At 44.5% G+C, this 27,906-nt stretch overlaps 1 pseudogene across 1 annotated transcript; it reads left to right on the plus strand.

Moving 5' to 3' along the window:
- Window positions 1-7,540: 7,540 nt before the first annotated feature.
- LOC143803364 (SET domain-containing protein 9-like) lies at window positions 7,541-27,744 on the plus strand (annotated as a pseudogene). Its single transcript, XR_013220948.1, has 6 exons — window positions 7,541-7,664; window positions 8,683-9,026; window positions 26,074-26,197; window positions 27,095-27,210; window positions 27,319-27,423; window positions 27,523-27,744. The product of XR_013220948.1 is annotated as an SET domain-containing protein 9-like (transcript).
- Window positions 27,745-27,906: the final 162 nt, after the last annotated feature.

Raw genomic sequence — 27,906 nt, forward strand, 5'->3', positions numbered from 1 at the left:
AGCAGACCATCTCTGCACGTAGCCCCGGGGGGCTGCACCCCCCCCCCCCCCCGGCTGCACCCCCCCCCCGCATCAGCGATCGCTGTGATTGGCTGGTCATAATTGACACAGCAACATGACAGTAACGTTAAAAAAAAAAAAAAAAAAGCATGTGACAGGCTGTGATTGGTGCTGTGTGACTTCGCACCAATCACAGCCGTCACAGTAGGTGGGGTGATCGGCACGTCACCTCACCTGATTAACCCCTATGGCGTTGATTGGCAGGGCCGGCCCGAACGTATAGGCGAACTAGGCGGCCCCCTAGGGCGCCGACCCTAAGGGGGCGCCAGAGAAAAAATAGAAAAAAATTATAAAAAATCTTTTCAAAAGGCAAAAGGTGTACGGAGCGGAGCTGAATGTGTATGAGTTGTATGGAGCGGAGCCGTGTGTGTATGAGGTGTACGGAGTGGAGCCGTGTGTATGAGGTGTACGGAGTGGAGTCGTGTGTGTATGAGGTGTATGGAGCGGAGCTAAATGTGTACGAGGTGTATGGAGCGGAGCACGTGTGTACGGAGCGCAGCCGCATGTGTAAGAGTAGCTATGTGTGGCCATTATACGGTACGAAGTATCATGTGCGGCCAATATACAGTATGGAGCATCATGTGTGGTCATTATACAGTATGGAGCATCATGTGTGGCCATTATACAGTATGGAGCATCATGTGTGGCCATTATACAGTATGGAGCATCATGTGTGGCCATTATACAGTATGGAGCATCATGTGTGGCCATTATACAGTATGGAGCATCATGTGTGGCCATTATACAGTATTGAGCATCATGTGTGGCCATTATACAGTATGGAGCACTGTGTGGTCATTATACAGTATGGAGCATCCTGTGTGGCCATTATACAGTATGGAGCATCATGTGTGGCCATTATACAGTATGGAGCATCATGTGTGGCCATTATACAGTATGGAGCATCATGTGTGGCCATTATACAGTATTGAGCATCATCTGTGGCCATCATACAGTATGGAGCACTGTGTGGTCATTATACAGTATGGAGCATCATGTGTGGCCATTATACAGTATTGAGCATCATGTGTGGCCATTATACAGTATGGAGCATCATGTGTGGCCATTATACAGTATGGAGCATCATGTGTGGCCATTATACAGCATGGAGCATCATGTGTGGCCATTATACAGTATGGAGCATCATGTGTGGCCATTATACAGTATGGAGCACTGTGTGGCCATTATACAGTATGGAGCATCATGTGTGTTCATTATACAGTATGGAGCATCATGTGTGGTCATTATACAGTATGGAGCATCATGTGTGGCCATTATACAGTATTGAGCATCATGTGTGGCCGTTATACAGTATGGAGCATCATGTGTGGCCATTATACAGTATGGAGCACTGTGTGGCCATTATACAGTATGGAGCACTGTGTGGCCATTATACAGTATGGAGCATCATGTGTGGCCATTATACAGTATGGAGCATCATGTGTGGCCATTATACAGTATGGAGCACTGTGTGGCCATATTTTTTTGTTTATAATTCTTTATGAAACAGTGTGATCAGCAGTGCTTAATGGGTGTGGTTGTGACGTGGATATGGGTGTGGCTAGTTATGAATGGGTGTGGTCAGAGGCGTGGCCTAAAATTTGTCCCTCTTTCCCATCTTCAAAAGTTGGGAGGTATGAATAGGAAACCTTTTTTTTCTTTTCCCACCCACCCTGTCCTGTGCTTGTCTGCACCAAAGTTTCACCAGTACTCACATACATTTACTACAGTCCACAGCTCCTTCTCTCCTCACTGCTCCTCCCACATGAGTCACAGTCTGATAAGCTGCAGCCAAGAAAGAAAAAAAAAAAAGAGACTGGGCTCACTCACGCTGCTCCTTTTGTTCACAGCAGGGTGCCAGCTCTTTGTGTCGGCTCGTTCACAAACGACACATCACTAGCTGAGACGCAGTTGCAGCCACCGCTGGAGGAAGGTGAGTATTACATCTTCAGGGAGGGGGGCGGGAGGGGGGGAGGAGGAGGGGGGTGGGCACTTGACCCCAGAGTTTTATAAAAAAAAACAAAAAACCTAGCAGCGCAAATCCAGTTACTACAGAATCTGCCGCACCCTCTCTTCTGCCGCCTGAGCCAAAGAGCTCAAATCGCCTCATGGTAGCAGCGTCACTGCTCACACGAGCTGCAGGGGGCAACATGCAAGAGGTGTTAGAGGTGCACAAATCAGAAGTGGCGTTGGACAGAGGGGTTTTATGACCAGGTTGTGGAGTGATTTCGCAATGACCGCAGATACGACAGGTACTGCAGCATCAATTCAAAGTGACAGGAGACAACATTTGTCCAGTATGGTTACCAACTATTTTTCCTCCCTTATCAATGTTCTCCCTCAACCGTCATTCCTATTTGATTACTGGGCATCCAAATTAGACACCTGGCCTGAATTGGCAGAATATGCATTACAGGAGCTTGCTTGCCCAGCTGCTAGTGTGCTATCAGAAAGAGTATTCAGTGCTGCTGGTTCAATACTGACCGAAAAAAGGACTCATCTGGCGACCCAAAATGTTGATGATCTAGCCTTCATAAAAATGAACCAATCATGGATTTCTAATTATTTTGCCCCACTTTTCCCGGCTGACACCTAGCTTTCCTGTAAAAAAGTCTTGCTTTTGGACTCGTCTTACTGACTTCTCCAATTTCTCCATTTGCAGCTGCTGAATGTCCACCATAGGCCATTTTTACACCACCCTAAATGGGCTGACTCCCCCCACGGGGCCGTGGTCACAACTTGGCGCAATCACCCGTGCGAGTGCCGTTTGCCTGGACAGGTGGGTGTGCCACTCTTAGGCGACGGCACTGGCACAGGGTCCCTCATAGTACAATGAAGTGTCTCTGGCGGTGGTGGTGCACAACCAATGACAGACACACCGTCGTAATATGAGGGGCCCTGGGCCAGTACCGCCGCCCACGAGAGAGTGTCCCCCCCCCAGCTCGAACAGTGCTCTACCACTTGCAAAATTACCTCTCACTGCTCCACCACTGTTTAGTCTGTGCTGTTAAATCCTTCAATGGCACTGCCAATACCAATTTGTTGACATGATTGTTGATAGTAAAAATATACAGGGGCCCTGCCCTACATTTACACCAGTTAATACTTTGCGCCAACTACCACTGTCTGAAAGTCAGCAGAGGAGCCCACCCCTGTACCTAGGTATGGCACCTGTTTATTTGTGAATTTTTTTTTGGGCCAGACATTCACCTCACTTTATTATTTTGGCCTACTAACTGTGTCAGACACTCCTTACAGTTGTCCTCCACTGAACAAAGCAATGCCGCCTGCGTACTCCTGTAACCGATTTTTAACTGCATTTTGCCTATTACTTTTTTGGCCCTACTAACTGTGTCTGCCCCTCGGTGCAATCATCCTCCGCTGACCACACCAATGCTGCCTGTGTAACCCTGTAACCTATTTAAACCTGCATAGAGCCTACTTTTTTATTTTAGGCCTAGTAAGTCTGCGCCACTCCTTCCAATTGTCCTCCGCTGACCACACCAATGCTGCCTGTGTACCCCTGTAACCTTTTTTTAAACTGTATTGAGCCAACTTTTTTGTTTAAGGCCTACTGCCTGTGTCTGTCTGCGCCACTCAATACAGCTGTCCTCCTCTGAAAAAAGCTGAGCTTCAATTGTCAGGTTTTCAGCCTATAGGAATTTGAAAGCTGCATTGGGCCTACAAGTTTGGTTGGGGCCTACTAATGGTGTCTGCCGCTCCTTGGTGTTCTCCAGGTTTACTTGCCTGAGCTTCAATCTCCAGGCTCTCATTAAGTTGTTGTTAATATAACACGGCATTAGGCCTACTAGTTTGGTTGGGGCCTACTAACGGTGTCTGCCGCTCCTTGGTGTGCTCCTGTTTTTTTTTCCTGAGCTTCAATCTTCAGGCTTTCGGCCAATATTTGAAATATGAAACTGCATTTGGGATACTAGTTGCGTTGGGCCTACTACGGTGTCTGCCGCTCCCTGGTGTTGTCCTCCACTGAACAAAGCTGAGCTTCAATCTTCAGGCTCTCATTAAGTAGTTGTTAATATAACACTGCAGTTGGCCTACTAGTTTGGTTGGGGCCTACTAACGGTGTCTGCCGCTTCCAGGTGTTGTCCTCCACTGAACAAAGCTGAGCTTCAATCTTCAGGCTCTCATTAAGTAGTTGTTAATATAACACGGCATTAGGCCTACTAGTTTGGCTGGGGCCTACTAACGGTGTCTGCCGCTCCAAGGTGTTCTCCAGGTTTACTTGCCTGAGCTTCAAACTACAGGCTTTCGGCCTATAGGGAATTTTAAACTGCATTTGGGCTACTTGTTTGGTTGGGGCCTACTAACGGTGTCTGCCGCTCCTTGCTGTTCTCTTCCACTGAACAAAGCAGTGCCGCCTGTTTACTAATGTTACCAATTATGAACTGCATTTAGCCTAGTTACTTATTAGGGCCTACTCACTGTGTCAGTCTCTCATTACAGTTGTCCTCCACTGAACAAAGCAATGCCGCCTGGTTAGTCCTGTTACCAATTTTGAACTGCATGTAGCCTACTTTATTCTTTGGCCCTATATCTGTGTTTCCTCCTCATCCTGCCCATTGCCCAGCCACTGCTAGATGAGTCTGCTGGTACATTGACCCAGACCACTACATTCCCCTTGCACTGTACACAGCCAGAATCTGACCCTGCTGAAACTCAGGTTCCCCTTCCCGCATGTTACACCACCTTACACGGGGACAAAGAGGAAGGTGCAGATGAAAGTGCAGGTTCCTTCATCAGGTGGGGGGGCATACTCGTTGGCGACGTCACTGGCACAGGGCCCCTCATAGTACGCAAAAGTGTCTCTGCCAGTGGGAGGCGCCATCCGCTGTCAAACACACCGCCGTAGTATGAGGGGCCCTGTGCCAATGCGAACGAGTGGGCCCCCCCTGCTTGCTCAGGATCACAGCACATGCAAAGTTGAAATACTTACCTCTCCCTGCTCCACCGCCGTGACGTAGTCCGCGTTTCCTGGGCCCACTAAAAACTTGAACCAGCCCTACCCCCCCACAACTTTTGCCAAATGACCCTCAGTTTTCAATGCCTAACTATTATTATAAGGTAAATTAAGATTGACAAGCTTCAATAATAAGAATGGATGTTTTTGCCATTAAAATGGGCACTGTAGGTGTTTCTGTCCTCCACTCACTGCCGACTTTGCTTCCCCATTGACTTGCATTGGGTTTCGTGTTTTGGTCGATCCCCGACTTTTGGCGTTAATCGGACGATTTCACTTGACTCGACTTTTCACAAAGTTGGGTTTCGCGAAACCCGACTCGATCCTAAAAAAGAGAAAGTCGCTCAACCCTAGTGGTGAGTTGTCCTTCAATGGAAGTCTTCACACAGAGGCTGGACAGACATCTGTCTGAGATGGTTTAATGACTCCGGCATTGAGCCGGTGGTTGGACACGATGACCCCGGAGGCCCCTCCAACTCTAACATTCTATGATATAAGTTGGTCATCTGCAAAGATTCTGTAAAGGAAGCTTGTAATTGTAGAAAGCTGCCAATAGGGGGCGCTTGTGTGCGGCTTACATGTAATTGAATCAGGAGACCACTAGATGGCCTCCTATCTATTACTGTAAGGCTATGTGCACACGTTGCGGATTGGGGTGCAGAATTTTACGTACAAAATCCGCATTTCCAGGCAAAAACCGCAAAAAAACGCAGGTGCGGATTTTATGCGGAATTGATGCCGATTTTATGCGGTTTTTACCCCTGCGGATTTCTATTGTGGAAAGGATCAGAAACGCTGCAGTTCCGCACAAAAGAAGGAGCATGCTACTTCTTTTGTTCCGCAGCGGGTTTCATGCGGATTTTTCCGCACCATATTAGCACAGCCTTTTTTTTGTTTCAATTGATTTACATTGCACTGTAAATCACAGTGCGGAACTGCAGCGTTTCTGCGCAGAAAAATCCACTGCAGATCCGCACCAATTCCACATCGTGTGCACACAGCCTGAAATGTACCCTAGAATTTGAGAAGCACATTTCCTGCGCTGGCCGCAGTTGAACCTCTGACTAGATGGCAGCAGTCTACCATTAAAGGAGTGAATGACAGGAAGAGGACTAGAACTCTAGCGCCACCTGCAGGAAGTAGCAATCCTAACAGTCAATATCGACTCTACTGAGCCTTGTCACATGATTTTGAGATTTTGGTTTTGGCTTTTATCCTAAGTCATGTGACAAGGCTCGCTCAATAGTTGGTATTGACTTTTAGGATTGATAATTCCTATAGGAGGCACGAGAGTTCTAGTCCTCTTCCTCTCTGAAGAGACAATTTGCATATTTCGCAAAGTAGCATTGCGGCTTAAGGCTATGTGCACACGTCAGGATTTCTTGCAGAAATTTCCTGAACAAAACCGGACATTTTCTGCAAGAAATCCGCATGCGGATTTTTCACTTTTTTTTTGCGTATTTCTCGCGTTTTTTTGCGCTTTTTTTTTCTTGGAAAAAAACACAACATATGCACAAAAATTGCGGAATGCATTAAAAATGATGGGATGCATATGTATGCGTATTGTAAGCATTTTTATCGCATTTTTATAGCAAAAAGACATGAAAGATCCGAAACGTGTGCACACAGCCTAAAAGTCTCCTAAAGGTAGCATGTCAGGCTTCACATGTCACTCTCCCCTTGGATCCCAAACGAGGGCAGCAATGTAATTCAATAAAGTGACCACTAGATGTCACCAGTGTGCTCCCTGTAGCACACACAGTTTCTAAAATGTAACGCTATATAGTCACCACTAGGTGGCGTCTGGTTCAGCTCTCGCCACAAGGAATTTCTTATGGTGGTCACTGATGATCACTAGGAGACACTCATGCAATCTTCTACAGAACACACATTTCCATAGATTGTAATTCCAAAAGGTACTAGAGGATCTCTTTTTACGATAGTCTCAAATAATAAGATAAAACAACCACTGGGAATCACCCAAGTAACACAGTATCTACATGGCATACATTCCATTACATGTAATTCTGGAATGTCACCACTAGATGGCGCAGAGAAATAATTGAGCTACTTCTAATTTAATAAAGTGACCACTAGATGTCACTCGAACATGACCTACTAGGCATAGATTCAGTTATATGTAGTTTCATAAACATACCACTAGAAGGCGACTTGGCCATCGTCTGTGTAATTTGAATAAATGACCACAAGGTGTCACTCGTTCATCACCTATAGGGCATATAGTCTATTACATGTCATTTTAAAATGCTACCACTAGATGGCACCTGAACAAGATTTTTTTTGCGTGTAATTGGAAAAACCAACCACTAGATGTCACTCGTCCATCTCGTCAGGGGTATACGTTCTGATACATGTAATTATAGAAACACACCACAAGGTGGCGCCTCCTCAGAGTCACGGCCCTGCTTGTAGACACGCAGAATATGACGTCACAGCTCCTCCTCCCTTTCATGACGTCTTTAATCCCCTCCCTCTCTTACGTCACTGCCCCGCCGGTAGGCGACATGCCCGCTCCGAGCACGGTTTTGCGGGCGATCCTTTCCCGCTGGAGATCGTACAAATATCGGTTTGTCCCCTGGGTGGCGCTGAACCTGACTCGTAACCGCAGGTCTGGTATATGGCACTGCCGGATATATGGGGGGCACGTATTATGTAATTACCCGAGGAGACGTATCGGGGATGGTACTAGCGCCCCCCGCAGACTGATTGTATTTACAGAGGATCTGTAGACCCCGCAGCAAGGAGTGAAAGAGGGTCCGAACTATGTGCAAACACCGGTGACCGCCAGGTGGCACCAGAGCTCCTGCCGCTTCCTTACAGTTTGTTGCTTCCGTGTAATTTTATGCCGCTGCCACAAGATGGAGCACGTCTTATTGTGCAACTTACCTGTAATTGCACAAACGGCCACGAGATGGCGACCGTGTACATTTCTTGAAGCACATTTATAGCGTTAGTATGCAGATGAACAAACGAACCACTAGATGGCAGCCGTGAGGCACTTAAGTTCATTCACGGCCGTGTACTTGCACTAGAGGGCAGCAGAGTACTACAGTGCATGCCATTCGGTAGATTCACCACTAGATGTCGCCCGTGTATAAGGTATAGCTACTTGTGCAGCTACTGCTTGGCGATCTGCAGGCACTACAACTCCCATCATGTCCTGGATTAAGGGGACAGAGACGGAACCTGTTCATGTGGATTCCCTCGTGGCAGCCACATTGTACGGAGCAAAATCTTACTTAGAACATACAGATTATAGAAATAAAATATTAAATATAAATTAAATACAATTATAAGATTAAAATATGTATAAATATACAATAAATGTTAATAAAGTAATAAATCGCCATGAATGCAATAAATAAAAGTGCAAAGACGTGACATAGTGTATTCCCGTGCAGTGTCGGTGAGCGCTGCGGCACATTTGCCTTTTTCTTTGCATTTTTCCTCTATAGAAATGAATACAGGTGAAGACTATGAAGCCGCGAGAATAAAGCACAATCCTCTCTACGACTCCAGAATAAAGTCCTGACCCGCAGAAAGCGACGAGGCGGAATAAGCCATTGCTCGAGTCCTCGAGGGGTTAATACCTCGGCTCCTCACTTCTGCTCTTCTTCCTCCTCCAGGACGCTGCGCTGTGTGTCCGCCGGCCGCGCTGACAAGGTCGTGGCGGATGACGACGTCTGCTCCTCGCTCGTCACTTTCTTTCGGGTCCTGTTCACATGGGACATAAATGCACAGACGGATCTGCTGTCGCTGCTGCCCCCGACCACCCGCGCCATGTACCCTGCGCCCGATACCAGCGGTCAGCAGCACAGACATCATCACACGCTGCACCCTGCGGACGCCATCTACGAGTGTCTGGGGTTCTACATCGATCGGCAGCCGAGCACCATGGAGGCCGCAGGAACCGGAGTGTTCGTCTCCAAAGGGTTTGTGCCTAAAGGAGCCGTAGTGTCAATGTATCCGGGTAATGTCCTAAATGTCCGCACCCAGAACATCCTGTGTACACGAGCACCCCCTCCGAAATCACAAAATATACCGCCCAGAACAGCAAATCTAAGTACATTACTGATCCTGAGTGACATCCTGTATTATACCCCAGAGCTGCACTCACTATTCTGCTGGTGCAGTCACTGTGTACATACATTACATTACTGATCCTGAGTTACATCCTGTATTATACTCCAGAGCTGCACTCACTATTCTGCTGGTGCAGTCACTGTGTACATACATTACATTACTGATCCTGAGTTACATCCTGTATTATACTCCAGAGCTGCACTCACTATTCTGCTGGTGCAGTCACTGTGTACATACATTACATTACTGATCCTGAGTTACATCCTGTATTATACCCCAGAGCTGCACTCACTATTCTGCTGGTGCAGTCACTGTGTACATACATTACATTACTGATCCTGAGTTACATCCTGTATTATACTCCAGAGCTGCACTCACTATTCTGCTGGTGCAGTCACTGTGTACATACATTACATTACTGATCCTGAGTTACATCCTGTATTATACCCCAGAGCTGCACTCACTATTCTGCTGGTGCAGTCACTGTGTACATACATTACATTACTGATCCTGAGTTACATCCTGTATTATACTCCAGAGCTGCACTCACTATTCTGCTGGTGCAGTCACTGTGTACATACATTACATTACTGATCCTGAGTTACATCCTGTATTATACTCCAGAGCTGCACTCACTATTCTGCTGGTGCAGTCACTGTGTACATACATTACATTACTGATCCTGAGTTACATCCTGTATTATACTCCAGAGCTGCACTCACTATTCTGCTGGTGCAGTCACTGTGTACATACATTACATTACTGATCCTGAGTTACATCCTGTATTATACTCCAGAGCTGCACTCACTATTCTGCTGGTGTAGTCACTGTGTACATACATTACATTACTGATCCTGAGTTACACCCTGTATTATACTCCAGAGCTGCACTCACTATTCTGCTGGTGCAGTCACTGTGTACATACATTACATTACTGATCCTGAGTTACACCCTGTATTATACTCCAGAGCTGCACTCACTATTCTGCTGGTGCAGTCACTGTGTACATACATTACATAACTGATCCTGAGTTACATCCTGTATTATACTCCAGAGCTGCACTCAATATTCTGCTGGTGCAGTCACTGTGTACATACATTACATTACTGATCCTGAGTTACATACTGTATTATACTCCAGAGCTGCACTCACTATTCTGCTGGTGCAGTCACTGTGTACATACATTACATTACTGATCCTGAGTTACATCCTGTATTATACTCCAGAGCTGCACTCACTATTCTGCTGGTGCAGTCACTGTGTACATACATTACATTACTGATCCTGAGTTACACCCTGTATTATACTCCAGAGCTGCACTCACTATTCTGCTGGTGCAGTCACTGTGTACATACATTACATTACTGATCCTGAGTTACACCCTGTATTATACTCCAGAGCTGCACTCACTATTCTGCTGGTGCAGTCACTGTGTACATACATTACATTACTGATCCTGAGTTACACCCTGTATTATACTCCAGAGCTGCACTCACTATTCTGCTGGTGCAGTCACTGTGTACATACATTACATTACTGATCCTGAGTTACATCCTGTATTATACCCCAGAGTTGCACTCACTATTCTGCTGGGGCAGTCACTGTGTACATACATTACATTACTGATCCTGAGTTACCTCCTGTATTATACCCCAGAGCTGCACTCACTATTCTGCTGGTGCAGTCACTGTGTACATACATTACATTACTGATCCTGAGTTACATCCTGTATTATACCCCAGAGCTGCACTCGCTATTCTGCTGGTGCAGTCACTGTGTACATACATTACACTACTGATCCTGAGTTACCTCCTGTATTATACTCCAGAGCTGCACTCACTATTCTGCTGGTGCAGTCACTGTGTACATTACATTACTGATCCTGAGTTACATCCTGTATTATACCCCAGAGCTGCACTCACTATTCTGCTGGTGCAGTCACTGTGTACATACATTACATTACTGATCCTGAGTTACATACTGTATTATACTCCAGAGCTGCACTCACTATTCTGCTGGTGCAGTCACTGTGTACATACATTACATTACTGATCCTGAGTTACATCCTGTATTATACTCCAGAGCTGCACTCACTATTCTGCTGGTGCAGTCACTGTGTACATACATTACATTACTGATCCTGAGTTACATCCTGTATTATACCCCAGAGCTGCACTCACTATTCTGCTGGTGCAGTCACTGTGTACATACATTACATTACTGATCCTGAGTTACATCCTGTATTATACTCCAGAGCTGCACTCACTATTCTGCTGGTGCAGTCACTGTGTACATACATTACATTACTGATCCTGAGTTACATCCTGTATTATACTCCAGAGCTGCACTCACTATTCTGCTGGTGTAGTCACTGTGTACATACATTACATTACTGATCCTGAGTTACACCCTGTATTATACTCCAGAGCTGCACTCACTATTCTGCTGGTGCAGTCACTGTGTACATACATTACATTACTGATCCTGAGTTACACCCTGTATTATACTCCAGAGCTGCACTCACTATTCTGCTGGTGCAGTCACTGTGTACATACATTACATAACTGATCCTGAGTTACATCCTGTATTATACTCCAGAGCTGCACTCAATATTCTGCTGGTGCAGTCACTGTGTACATACATTACATTACTGATCCTGAGTTACATACTGTATTATACTCCAGAGCTGCACTCACTATTCTGCTGGTGCAGTCACTGTGTACATACATTACATTACTGATCCTGAGTTACATCCTGTATTATACTCCAGAGCTGCACTCACTATTCTGCTGGTGCAGTCACTGTGTACATACATTACATTACTGATCCTGAGTTACATCCTGTATTATACTCCAGAGCTGCACTCACTATTCTGCTGGTGTAGTCACTGTGTACATACATTACATTACTGATCCTGAGTTACACCCTGTATTATACTCCAGAGCTGCACTCACTATTCTGCTGGTGCAGTCACTGTGTACATACATTACATTACTGATCCTGAGTTACACCCTGTATTATACTCCAGAGCTGCACTCACTATTCTGCTGGTGCAGTCACTGTGTACATACATTACATAACTGATCCTGAGTTACATCCTGTATTATACTCCAGAGCTGCACTCAATATTCTGCTGGTGCAGTCACTGTGTACATACATTACATTACTGATCCTGAGTTACATACTGTATTATACTCCAGAGCTGCACTCACTATTCTGCTGGTGCAGTCACTGTGTACATACATTACATTACTGATCCTGAGTTACATCCTGTATTATACTCCAGAGCTGCACTCACTATTCTGCTGGTGCAGTCACTGTGTACATACATTACATTACTGATCCTGAGTTACACCCTGTATTATACTCCAGAGCTGCACTCACTATTCTGCTGGTGCAGTCACTGTGTACATACATTACATTACTGATCCTGAGTTACACCCTGTATTATACTCCAGAGCTGCACTCACTATTCTGCTGGTGCAGTCACTGTGTACATACATTACATTACTGATCCTGAGTTACACCCTGTATTATACTCCAGAGCTGCACTCACTATTCTGCTGGTGCAGTCACTGTGTACATACATTACATTACTGATCCTGAGTTACATCCTGTATTATACCCCAGAGTTGCACTCACTATTCTGCTGGGGCAGTCACTGTGTACATACATTACATTACTGATCCTGAGTTACCTCCTGTATTATACCCCAGAGCTGCACTCACTATTCTGCTGGTGCAGTCACTGTGTACATACATTACATTACTGATCCTGAGTTACATCCTGTATTATACCCCAGAGCTGCACTCGCTATTCTGCTGGTGCAGTCACTGTGTACATACATTACACTACTGATCCTGAGTTACCTCCTGTATTATACTCCAGAGCTGCACTCACTATTCTGCTGGTGCAGTCACTGTGTACATTACATTACTGATCCTGAGTTACATCCTGTATTATACCCCAGAGCTGCACTCACTATTCTGCTGGTGCAGTCACTGTGTACATACATTACATTACTGATCCTGAGTTACATACTGTATTATACTCCAGAGCTGCACTCACTATTCTGCTGGTGCAGTCACTGTGTACATACATTACATTACTGATCCTGAGTTACATCCTGTATTATACTCCAGAGCTGCACTCACTATTCTGCTGGTGCAGTCACTGTGTACATACATTACATTACTGATCCTGAGTTACATCCTGTATTATACCCCAGAGCTGCACTCACTATTCTGCTGGTGCAGTCACTGTGTACATACATTACATTACTGATCCTGAGTTACATCCTGTATTATACTCCAGAGCTGCACTCACTATTCTGCTGGTGCAGTCACTGTGTACATACATTACATTACTGATCCTGAGTTACATCCTGTATTATACTCCAGAGCTGCACTCACTATTCTGCTGGTGTAGTCACTGTGTACATACATTACATTACTGATCCTGAGTTACACCCTGTATTATACTCCAGAGCTGCACTCACTATTCTGCTGGTGCAGTCACTGTGTACATACATTACATTACTGATCCTGAGTTACACCCTGTATTATACTCCAGAGCTGCACTCACTATTCTGCTGGTGCAGTCACTGTGTACATACATTACATAACTGATCCTGAGTTACATCCTGTATTATACTCCAGAGCTGCACTCAATATTCTGCTGGTGCAGTCACTGTGTACATACATTACATTACTGATCCTGAGTTACATACTGTATTATACTCCAGAGCTGCACTCACTATTCTGCTGGTGCAGTCACTGTGTACATACATTACATTACTGATCCTGAGTTACATCCTGTATTATACTCCAGAGCTGCACTCACTATTCTGCTGGTGCAGTCACTGTGTACATACATTACATTACTGATCCTGAGTTACATCCTGTATTATACCCCAGAGCTGCACTCGCTATTCTGCTGGTGCAGTCACTGTGTACATACATTACACTACTGATCCTGAGTTACCTCCTGTATTATACTCCAGAGCTGCACTCACTATTCTGCTGGTGCAGTCACTGTGTACATTACATTACTGATCCTGAGTTACATCCTGTATTATACCCCAGAGCTGCACTCACTATTCTGCTGGTGCAGTCACTGTGTACATACATTACATTACTGATCCTGAGTTACATACTGTATTATACTCCAGAGCTGCACTCACTATTCTGCTGGTGCAGTCACTGTGTACATACATTACATTACTGATCCTGAGTTACATCCTGTATTATACTCCAGAGCTGCACTCACTATTCTGCTGGTGCAGTCACTGTGTACATACATTACATTACTGATCCTGAGTTACACCCTGTATTATACTCCAGAGCTGCACTCACTATTCTGCTGGTGCAGTCACTGTGTACATACATTACATTACTGATCCTGAGTTACATCCTGTATTATACTCCAGAGCTGCACTCAATATTCTGCTGGTGCAGTCACTGTGTACATACATTACATTACTGATCCTGAGTTACATACTGTATTATACTCCAGAGCTGCACTCACTATTCTGCTGGTGCAGTCACTGTGTACATACATTACATTACTGATCCTGAGTTACATCCTGTATTATACTCCAGAGCTGCACTCACTATTCTGCTGGTGCAGTCACTGTGTACATACATTACATTACTGATCCTGAGTTACACCCTGTATTATACTCCAGAGCTGCACTCACTATTCTGCTGGTGCAGTCACTGTGTACATACATTACATTACTGATCCTGAGTTACACCCTGTATTATACTCCAGAGCTGCACTCACTATTCTGCTGGTGCAGTCACTGTGTACATACATTACATTACTGATCCTGAGTTACCTCCTGTATTATACCCCAGAGCTGCACTCACTATTCTGCTGGTGCAGTCACTGTGTACATACATTACATTACTGATCCTGAGTTACATCCTGTATTATACCCCAGAGCTGCACTCGCTATTCTGCTGGTGCAGTCACTGTGTACATACATTACACTACTGATCCTGAGTTACCTCCTGTATTATACTCCAGAGCTGCACTCACTATTCTGCTGGTGCAGTCACTGTGTACATTACATTACTGATCCTGAGTTACATCCTGTATTATACCCCAGAGCTGCACTCACTATTCTGCTGGTGCAGTCACTGTGTACATACATTACATTACTGATCCTGAGTTACCTCCTGTATTATACCCCAGAGCTGCACTCACTATTCTGCTGGTGCAGTCATTGTGTACATACATTACATTACTGATCCTGAGTTACCTCCTGTATTATACCCCAGAGCTGCACTCACTATTCTGCTGGTGCAGTCACTGTGTACATACATTACATTACTGATCCTGAGTTACATCCTGTATTATACTCCAGAGCTGCACTCGCTATTCTGCTGGTGCAGTCACTGTGTACATTACATTACTGATCCTGAGTTACATCCTGTATTATACCCCAGAGCTGCACTCACTATTCTGCTGGGGCAGTCACTGTGTACATACATTACTGATCCTGAGTTACATCCTGTATTATACTCCAGAGCTGCACTCACTATTCTGCTGCTGCAGTCACTGTGTACATACATTACATTACTGATCCTGAGTTACCTCCTGTATTATACTCTAGAGCTGCACTCACTATTCTGCTGGTGCAGTCACTGTGTACATACATTACATTACTGATCCTGAGTTACATCCTGTATTATACTCCAGAGCTGCACTCGCTATTCTGCTGGTGCAGTCACTGTGTACATTACATTACTGATCCTGAGTTACATCCTGTATTATACCCCAGAGCTGCACTCACTATTCTGCTGGGGCAGTCACTGTGTACATACATTACTGATCCTGAGTTACATCCTGTATTATACTCTAGAGCTGCACTCACTATTCTGCTGGTGCAGTCACTGTGTACATACATTACATTACTGATCCTGAGTTACATCCTGTATTATACTCCAGAGCTGCACTCGCTATTCTGCTGGTGCAGTCACTGTGTACATTACATTACTGATCCTGAGTTACATCCTGTATTATACCCCAGAGCTGCACTCACTATTCTGCTGGGGCAGTCACTGTGTACATACATTACTGATCCTGAGTTACATCCTGTATTATACTCCAGAGCTGCACTCACTTTTCTGCTGGTGCAGTCACTGTGTACATACATTACATTACTGATCCTGAGTTACATCCTGTATTATACCCCAGAGCTGCACTCACTATTCTGCTGGTGCAGTCACTGTGTACATACATTACATTACTGATCCTGAGTTACATCCTGTATTTTACCCCAGAGCTGCACTCACTATTCTGCTGGTGCAGTCACTGTGTACATACATTACATTGCTGATCCTGAGTTACATCCTGTATTATTCCCCAGAGCTGCACTCACTATTCTGCTGGGGAAGTCACTGTGTACATACATTACATTACTGATCCTGAGTTACCTCCTGTATTATACCCCAGAGCTGCACTCACTATTCTGTTGGTGCACTCACTGTGTACATACATTACATTACTGATCCTGAGTTACATCCTGTATTATACTCCAGAGCTGCACTCGCTATTCTGCTGGGGCAGTCACTGTGTACATACATTACATTACTGATCCTGAGTTACATCCTGTATTATACCCCAGAGCTGCACTCGCTATTCTGCTGGGGCAGTCACTGTGTACATACATTACATTACTGATCCTGAGTTACATCCTGTATTATACTCCAGAGCTGCACTCACTATTCTCCTAGTGCAGTCACTGTATACATACATTACTGATCCTGAGTTACATCCTGTATTATACTCCAGAGCTGTACTCACTATTCTGCTGGTGCAGTCACTGTGTACATACATTACATTACTGATCCTGAGTTACATCCTGTATTATACCCCAGAGCTGCACTCACTATTCTGCTGGTGCAGTCACTGTGTACATACATTACATTACTGATCCTGAGTTACCTCCTGTATTATACTCTAGAGCTGCACTCACTATTCTGCTGGTGCAGTCACTGTGTACATACATTACATTACTGATCCTGAGTTACATCCTGTATTATACTCCAGAGCTGCATTCGCTATTCTGCTGGTGCAGTCACTGTGTACATTACATTACTGATCCTGAGTTACATCCTGTATTATACCCCAGAGCTGCACTCACTATTCTGCTGGGGCAGTCACTGTGTACATACATTACTGATCCTGAGTTACATCCTGTATTATACTCCAGAGCTGCACTCACTATTCTGCTGCTGCAGTCACTGTGTACATACATTACATTACTGATCCTGAGTTACACCCTGTATTATACCCCAGAGCTGCACTCATTATTCTGCTGGTGCAGTCACTGTGTACGTACATTACATTACTGATCCCGAGTTACATCCAGTATTATACTCCAGAGCTGCACTCACTATTCTGCTGGTGCAGTCACTGTGTACATACATTACATTACTGATCCTGAGTTACATCCTGTATTATACCCCAGAGCTGCACTCACTATTCTGCTGGTACAGTCACTGTGTACATACATTACATTACTGATCCTGAGTTACATCCTGTATTATACCCCAGAGCTGCACTCACTATTCTGCTGGTGCAGTCACTGTGTACATACATTACATTGCTGATCCTGAGTTACCTCCTGTATTATACCCCAGAGCTGCACTCACTATTCTGCTGGGGAAGTCACTGTGTACATACATTACATTACTGATCCTGAATTACCTCCTGTATTATACCCCAGAGCTGCACTCACTATTCTGCTGGTGCACTCACTGTGTACATACATTACATTACTGATCCTGAGTTACATCCTGTATTATACCCCAGAGCTGCACTCGCTATTCTGCTGGGGCAGTCACTGTGTACACACATTACATTACTGATCCTGAGTTACACCCTGTATTATACCCCAGAGCTGCACTCACTATTCTGCTGGTGCAGTCACTGTGTACATACATTACATTACTGATCCTGAGTTACATCCTGTATTATACTCCAGAGCTGCACTCACTATTCTGCTGGTGCAGTCACTGTATACATACATTACTGATCCTGAGTTACATCCTGTATTATACTCCAGAGCTGCACTCACTATTCTGCTGGTGCAGTCACTGTGTACATACATTACATTACTGATCCTGAGTTACATCCTGTATTATACTCCAGAGCTGCACTCACTATTCTGCTGGTGTAGTCACTGTGTACATACATTACATTACTGATCCTGAGTTACACCCTGTATTATACTCCAGAGCTGCACTCACTATTCTGCTGGTGCAGTCACTGTGTACATACATTACATTACTGATCCTGAGTTACACCCTGTATTATACTCCAGAGCTGCACTCACTATTCTGCTGGTGCAGTCACTGTGTACATACATTACATAACTGATCCTGAGTTACATCCTGTATTATACTCCAGAGCTGCACTCAATATTCTGCTGGTGCAGTCACTGTGTACATACATTACATTACTGATCCTGAGTTACATACTGTATTATACTCCAGAGCTGCACTCACTATTCTGCTGGTGCAGTCACTGTGTACATACATTACATTACTGATCCTGAGTTACATCCTGTATTATACTCCAGAGCTGCACTCACTATTCTGCTGGTGCAGTCACTGTGTACATACATTACATTACTGATCCTGAGTTACACCCTGTATTATACTCCAGAGCTGCACTCACTATTCTGCTGGTGCAGTCACTGTGTACATACATTACATTACTGATCCTGAGTTACACCCTGTATTATACTCCAGAGCTGCACTCACTATTCTGCTGGTGCAGTCACTGTGTACATACATTACATTACTGATCCTGAGTTACATCCTGTATTATACCCCAGAGTTGCACTCACTATTCTGCTGGGGCAGTCACTGTGTACATACATTACATTACTGATCCTGAGTTACCTCCTGTATTATACCCCAGAGCTGCACTCACTATTCTGCTGGTGCAGTCACTGTGTACATACATTACATTACTGATCCTGAGTTACATCCTGTATTATACCCCAGAGCTGCACTCGCTATTCTGCTGGTGCAGTCACTGTGTACATACATTACACTACTGATCCTGAGTTACCTCCTGTATTATACTCCAGAGCTGCACTCACTATTCTGCTGGTGCAGTCACTGTGTACATTACATTACTGATCCTGAGTTACATCCTGTATTATACCCCAGAGCTGCACTCACTATTCTGCTGGTGCAGTCACTGTGTACATACATTACATTACTGATCCTGAGTTACATACTGTATTATACTCCAGAGCTGCACTCACTATTCTGCTGGTGCAGTCACTGTGTACATACATTACATTACTGATCCTGAGTTACATCCTGTATTATACTCCAGAGCTGCACTCACTATTCTGCTGGTGCAGTCACTGTGTACATACATTACATTACTGATCCTGAGTTACACCCTGTATTATACTCCAGAGCTGCACTCACTATTCTGCTGGTGCAGTCACTGTGTACATACATTACATTACTGATCCTGAGTTACATCCTGTATTATACTCCAGAGCTGCACTCAATATTCTGCTGGTGCAGTCACTGTGTACATACATTACATTACTGATCCTGAGTTACATACTGTATTATACTCCAGAGCTGCACTCACTATTCTGCTGGTGCAGTCACTGTGTACATACATTACATTACTGATCCTGAGTTACATCCTGTATTATACTCCAGAGCTGCACTCACTATTCTGCTGGTGCAGTCACTGTGTACATACATTACATTACTGATCCTGAGTTACACCCTGTATTATACTCCAGAGCTGCACTCACTATTCTGCTGGTGCAGTCACTGTGTACATACATTACATTACTGATCCTGAGTTACACCCTGTATTATACTCCAGAGCTGCACTCACTATTCTGCTGGTGCAGTCACTGTGTACATACATTACATTACTGATCCTGAGTTACCTCCTGTATTATACCCCAGAGCTGCACTCACTATTCTGCTGGTGCAGTCACTGTGTACATACATTACATTACTGATCCTGAGTTACCTCCTGTATTATACCCCAGAGCTGCACTCACTATTCTGCTGGTGCAGTCACTGTGTACATACATTACATTACTGATCCTGAGTTACCTCCTGTATTATACCCCAGAGCTGCACTCACTATTCTGCTGTTGCAGTCACTGTGTACATACATTACATTACTGATCCTGAGTTACCTCCTGTATTATACTCTAGAGCTGCACTCACTATTCTGCTGGTGCAGTCACTGTGTACATACATTACATTACTGATCCTGAGTTACATCCTGTATTATACTCCAGAGCTGCACTCGCTATTCTGCTGGTGCAGTCACTGTGTACATTACATTACTGATCCTGAGTTACATCCTGTATTATACCCCAGAGCTGCACTCACTATTCTGCTGGGGCAGTCACTGTGTACATACATTACTGATCCTGAGTTACATCCTGTATTATACTCCAGAGCTGCACTCACTATTCTGCTGCTGCAGTCACTGTGTACATACATTACATTACTGATCCTGAGTTACCTCCTGTATTATACTCTAGAGCTGCACTCACTATTCTGCTGGTGCAGTCACTGTGTACATACATTACATTACTGATCCTGAGTTACATCCTGTATTATACTCCAGAGCTGCACTCGCTATTCTGCTGGTGCAGTCACTGTGTACATTACATTACTGATCCTGAGTTACATCCTGTATTATACCCCAGAGCTGCACTCACTATTCTGCTGGGGCAGTCACTGTGTACATACATTACTGATCCTGAGTTACATCCTGTATTATACTCTAGAGCTGCACTCACTATTCTGCTGGTGCAGTCACTGTGTACATACATTACATTACTGATCCTGAGTTACATCCTGTATTATACTCCAGAGCTGCACTCGCTATTCTGCTGGTGCAGTCACTGTGTACATTACATTACTGATCCTGAGTTACATCCTGTATTATACCCCAGAGCTGCACTCACTATTCTGCTGGGGCAGTCACTGTGTACATACATTACTGATCCTGAGTTACATCCTGTATTATACTCCAGAGCTGCACTCACTTTTCTGCTGGTGCAGTCACTGTGTACATACATTACATTACTGATCCTGAGTTACATCCTGTATTATACCCCAGAGCTGCACTCACTATTCTGCTGGTGCAGTCACTGTGTACATACATTACATTACTGATCCTGAGTTACATCCTGTATTTTACCCCAGAGCTGCACTCACTATTCTGCTGGTGCAGTCACTGTGTACATACATTACATTGCTGATCCTGAGTTACATCCTGTATTATTCCCCAGAGCTGCACTCACTATTCTGCTGGGGAAGTCACTGTGTACATACATTACATTACTGATCCTGAGTTACCTCCTGTATTATACCCCAGAGCTGCACTCACTATTCTGTTGGTGCACTCACTGTGTACATACATTACATTACTGATCCTGAGTTACATCCTGTATTATACTCCAGAGCTGCACTCGCTATTCTGCTGGGGCAGTCACTGTGTACATACATTACATTACTGATCCTGAGTTACATCCTGTATTATACCCCAGAGCTGCACTCGCTATTCTGCTGGGGCAGTCACTGTGTACATACATTACATTACTGATCCTGAGTTACATCCTGTATTATACTCCAGAGCTGCACTCACTATTCTCCTGGTGCAGTCACTGTATACATACATTACTGATCCTGAGTTACATCCTGTATTATACTCCAGAGCTGTACTCACTATTCTGCTGGTGCAGTCACTGTGTACATACATTACATTACTGATCCTGAGTTACATCCTGTATTATACCCCAGAGCTGCACTCACTATTCTGCTGGTGCAGTCACTGTGTACATACATTACATTACTGATCCTGAGTTACATCCTGTATTATACTCCAGAGCTGCATTCGCTATTCTGCTGGTGCAGTCACTGTGTACATTACATTACTGATCCTGAGTTACATCCTGTATTATACCCCAGAGCTGCACTCACTATTCTGCTGGGGCAGTCACTGTGTACATACATTACTGATCCTGAGTTACATCCTGTATTATACTCCAGAGCTGCACTCACTATTCTGCTGCTGCAGTCACTGTGTACATACATTACATTACTGATCCTGAGTTACACCCTGTATTATACCCCAGAGCTGCACTCATTATTCTGCTGGTGCAGTCACTGTGTACGTACATTACATTACTGATCCCGAGTTACATCCAGTATTATACTCCAGAGCTGCACTCACTATTCTGCTGGTGCAGTCACTGTGTACATACATTACATTACTGATCCTGAGTTACATCCTGTATTATACCCCAGAGCTGCACTCACTATTCTGCTGGTACAGTCACTGTGTACATACATTACATTACTGATCCTGAGTTACATCCTGTATTATACCCCAGAGCTGCACTCACTATTCTGCTGGTGCAGTCACTGTGTACATACATTACATTGCTGATCCTGAGTTACCTCCTGTATTATACCCCAGAGCTGCACTCACTATTCTGCTGGGGAAGTCACTGTGTACATACATTACATTACTGATCCTGAATTACCTCCTGTATTATACCCCAGAGCTGCACTCACTATTCTGCTGGTGCACTCACTGTGTACATACATTACATTACTGATCCTGAGTTACATCCTGTATTATACCCCAGAGCTGCACTCGCTATTCTGCTGGGGCAGTCACTGTGTACACACATTACATTACTGATCCTGAGTTACACCCTGTATTATACCCCAGAGCTGCACTCACTATTCTGCTGGTGCAGTCACTGTGTACATACATTACATTACTGATCCTGAGTTACATCCTGTATTATACTCCAGAGCTGCACTCACTATTCTGCTGGTGCAGTCACTGTATACATACATTACTGATCCTGAGTTACATCCTGTATTATACTCCAGAGCTGTACTCACTATTCTGCTGGTGCAGTCACTGTGTACATACATTACATTACTGATCCTGAGTTACATCCTGTATTATACCCCAGAGCTGCACTCACTATTCTGCTGGTGCAGTCACTGTGTACATACATTACACTACTGATCCTGAGTTACATCCTGTATTATACCCCAGAGCTGCACTCACTATTCTGCTGGTGCAGTCACTGTGTACATACATTACATTACTGATCCCGAGTTACATCCTGTATTATACTCCAGAGCTGCACTCACTATTCTGCTGGTGCAGTCACTGTGTACATACATTACTGATCCTGAGTTACCTCCTGTATTATACTCCAGAGCTGCACTCACTATTCTGCTGGTGCAGTCACTGTGTACATACATTACATTACTGATCCTGAGTTACCTCCTGTATTATACTCCAGAGCTGCACTCACTATTCTGCTGGTGCAGTCACTGTGTACATACATTACATTACTGATCCTGAGTTACATCCTGTATTATACCCCAGAGCTGCACTCACTATTCTGCTGGTGCAGTCACTGTGTACATACATTACATTACTGATCCTGAGTTACATCCTGTATTATACCCCAGAGCTGCACTCACTATTCTGCTGGTGCAGTCACTGTGTACATACATTACATTACTGATCCTGAGTTACATCCTGTATTATACCCCAGAGTTGCACTCACTATTCTGCTGGGGCAGTCACTGTGTACATACATTACATTACTGATCCTGAGTTACCTCCTGTATTATACTCCAGAGCTGCACTCACTATTCTGCTGGTGCAGTCACTGTGTACATACATTACATTACTGATCCTGAGTTACATCCTGTATTATACCCCAGAGTTGCACTCACTATTCTGCTGGGGCAGTCACTGTGTACATACATTACATTACTGATCCTGAGTTACCTCCTGTATTATACCCCAGAGCTGCACTCACTATTCTGCTGGTGCAGTCACTGTGTACATACATTACATTACTGATCCTGAGTTACATCCTGTATTATACCCCAGAGCTGCACTCGCTATTCTGCTAGTGCAGTCACTGTGTACATACATTACACTACTGATCCTGAGTTACCTCCTGTATTATACTCCAGAGCTGCACTCACTATTCTGCTGGTGCAGTCACTGTGTACATACATTACATTACTGATCCTGAGTTACATCCTGTATTATATTCCAGAGCTGCACTCACTATTCTGCTGGTGCAGTCACTGTGTAGCATTACATTACTGATCCTGAGTTACATCCTGTATTATACCCCAGAGCTGCACTCACTATTCTGCTGGTGCAGTCACTGTGTACATACATTACATTACTGATCCTGAGTTACCTCCTGTATTATACCCCAGAGCTGCACTCACTATTGTGCTGGTGCAGTCACTGTGTACATACATTACATTACTGATCCTGAGTTACCTCCTGTATTATACCCCAGAGCTGCACTCACTATTCTGCTGGTGCAGTCACTGTGTACATACATTACATTACTGATCCTGAGTTACCTCCTGTATTATACTCTAGAGCTGCACTCACTATTCTGCTGGTGCAGTCACTGTGTACATACATTACATTACTGATCCTGAGTTACATCCTGTATTATACTCCAGAGCTGCACTCGCTATTCTGCTGGTGCAGTCACTGTGTACATTACATTACTGATCCTGAGTTACATCCTGTATTATACCCCAGAGCTGCACTCACTATTCTGCTGGGGCAGTCACTGTGTACATACATTACTGATCCTGAGTTACATCCTGTATTATACCCCAGAGCTGCACTCACTATTCTGCTGGTGCAGTCACTGTGTACATACATTACATTGCTGATCCTGAGTTACATCCTGTATTATTCCCCAGAGCTGCACTCACTATTCTGCTGGGGAAGTCACTGTGTACATACATTACATTACTGATCCTGAGTTACCTCCTGTATTATACCCCAGAGCTGCACTCACTATTCTGCTGGTGCACTCACTGTGTACATACATTACATTACTGATCCTGAGTTACATCCTGTATTATACCCCAGAGCTGCACTCGCTATTCTGCTGGGGCAGTCACTGTGTACACACATTACATTACTGATCCTGAGTTACACCATGTATTATACCCCAGAGCTGCACTCACTATTCTGCTGGTGCAGTCACTGTGTACATACATTACATTACTGATCCTGAGTTACATCCTGTATTATACTCCAGAGCTGCACTCACTATTCTGCTGGGGCAGTCACTGTGTACACACATTACATTACTGATCCTGAGTTACACCCTGTATTATACCCCAGAGCTGCACTCACTATTCTGCTGGTGCAGTCACTGTGTACATACATTACATTACTGATCCTGAGTTACATCCTGTATTATACTCCAGAGCTGCACTCACTATTCTGCTGGTGCAGTCACTGTATACATACATTACTGATCCTGAGTTACATCCTGTATTATACTCCAGAGCTGCACTCACTATTCTGCTGGTGCAGTCACTGTGTACATACATTACATTACTGATCCTGAGTTACATCCTGTATTATACCCCAGAGCTGCACTCACTATTCTGCTGGTGCAGTCACTGTGTACATACATTACACTACTGATCCTGAGTTACATCCTGTATTATACTCCAGAGCTGCACTCACTATTCTGCTGGTGCAGTCACTGTGTACATACATTACATTACTGATCCTGAGTTACATCCTGTATTATACCCCAGAGCTGCACTCACTATTCTGCTGGTGCAGTCACTGTGTACATACATTACATTATTGATCCTGAGTTACATCCTCTTTTATGCTCCAGAGCTGCACTCACTATTCTGCTGTGGATGTGATAAGTCATTGTACAGATATGTTCTAGGAGTGGATTAGAGATAAAACTAGGAATTCATTTCTTCTCTGATCCGGAATTTGCTTTCTTTGCTTTGTCCTTGAGGAGTTTTTGCTCGGATTTTGCCTGCGCGTTTGAGGTCGTCTTCTCCCTTATTTTGCAGGTGCCGTCTATCAGAGTTTTGAGCCCATCTTCTTTCAATCAATCGGAAATCCATTTATTTTCAGATGCCTCGATGGGATTCTCATTGATGGGAGTGACAAGGGAATCTCGAAGTCCGTGTACAGGTGAGAGGAGCTGTGACGGGTGTGGACGGCACCTTGAATTTTTTTTTTACTTAAATGTATGTATTTTTGTATAAAAATAATATGTTGTCATTAGGAATGTTGCAGTGTTCGCCTTCTACATCCTCTATGTATCACTGTACACAGCAGCTTGAGTTCCCAGCAACCTGCCAGTGAGCACGGATTTAATTTTTCAACTGGTCATAAATCAACATAGAAGATGGTTCAGGAGAAGAGAGATGAGAGTTACAGATCAGAGAGCACGCTCACTGACAAATCACTGGTAACTCATCCTCCAGTCTGCTATGTACCGTGATACATAGAGGATGTAGAAGACAAATGAGACGACATTTTATATAAAATCCTACTGGAATAATTATGCTTAGACTAAAATGTGTGCATTGAAGTAACACAATTGTCCCAGAGGTGTCCGTATCCTGTAATATTTTAGGATCCTCTGTCCCCCAAAACACGCAAGAGACGTCACAATCTGCAGCAAAAAAAAAGCGGGCAGGAGGTTTCTATAAATGCCATCCACTCTGCTGGAAGAACGCTTGGTGTCTTCAGAAATCTGAAGCGATTAGAAGATGTTGGAAAACCTGAACATGTGAACAGCGAGTTATCGCTACCTAGGAACGCTCAGAATCCGTCTTCTCAGCAGTTTTTAATGTGTTTTTCGGACAGAAACTCCCTGATAATCCCGTAGGCTGACATGGGATTCTCCATCTGCCCTTTTCAGCTTTTAGCCACAGGGTGGCGCTGTGCAGACACTGAACAAGCAGGAATCATGCAGAATTGTGAATACAGTGCTTTCTTCCAGCTTTTTTCCAAACGCAGTGTGATCCCGGCCTAAAGGGGATGTTCTGTATCGTGAAAATCTTACAGGGGCTTTTGTTTCAGGTCGTGCAGCAGAAGAGATCAACTCGGACCCCTGAAGATGTGTGACATCACCTGGCTGACCAGCGCCCTCCTCAATCCCCTGGCGGTGGGGCAGTATGTGAATAACTGCTCTAATGGTAATATACCCAGGTGTCATCTGCGGCCCCCCGCTCACATCCCACATTTCCTCTACATGTGCAGCCGTCACACAGGTGGGGTCACTGCTTCACGTCTTCTTCCCGCAGAGCACGCGGCCAACATCTCTTACCAGGAATTCGATGTCCGGAGTCTTTCCCAGTGGAGCTGAGGCAGTACATCCCCAATATCCGCTACTCCCATGATGTGGAGGGGTCAGTATGGACATATACATCCTCTGCGGGGGTCTCACCTACATAGCAGGGTGCATTTTTCACCATTTTTGCACTTACTCCTCGTCTTCTCTTTCTTAGGCCGTTGCGCTGTGTGGTCCTCATCGCTCTCAGAGACATTCGCTGCGGAGAAGAACTTTTCTCAAACTACTTTACTCTCGTTCAGTGACTCCCGGATGGAGATCGGACTCCGCAGGAGATGCTTCAGTTCTCTGCGGTCCTGGAGAAGGACCGGCTCCGAGTGGGGAAGGGGCTCTGCGGTTGTTTTTTACATGCGGAGGATCCAGGATACATTATTTATTTTTTTTTATATATATATATATATATATATATATATATATATATATATAGAAAATATTTAAGAAAATGCCATTTTTGCTAAATAAATACGGTAGATACAATAAGTCCATTATTTGAAGGGGGTGAATGATAATCTGCATAGTGAAGGGGTTGCAGCGCGAGGAG

Source organism: Ranitomeya variabilis, chromosome 1 (assembly GCF_051348905.1).
Source record: "Ranitomeya variabilis isolate aRanVar5 chromosome 1, aRanVar5.hap1, whole genome shotgun sequence".
In the NCBI taxonomy this organism is placed as follows: domain Eukaryota; kingdom Metazoa; phylum Chordata; class Amphibia; order Anura; family Dendrobatidae; genus Ranitomeya; species Ranitomeya variabilis.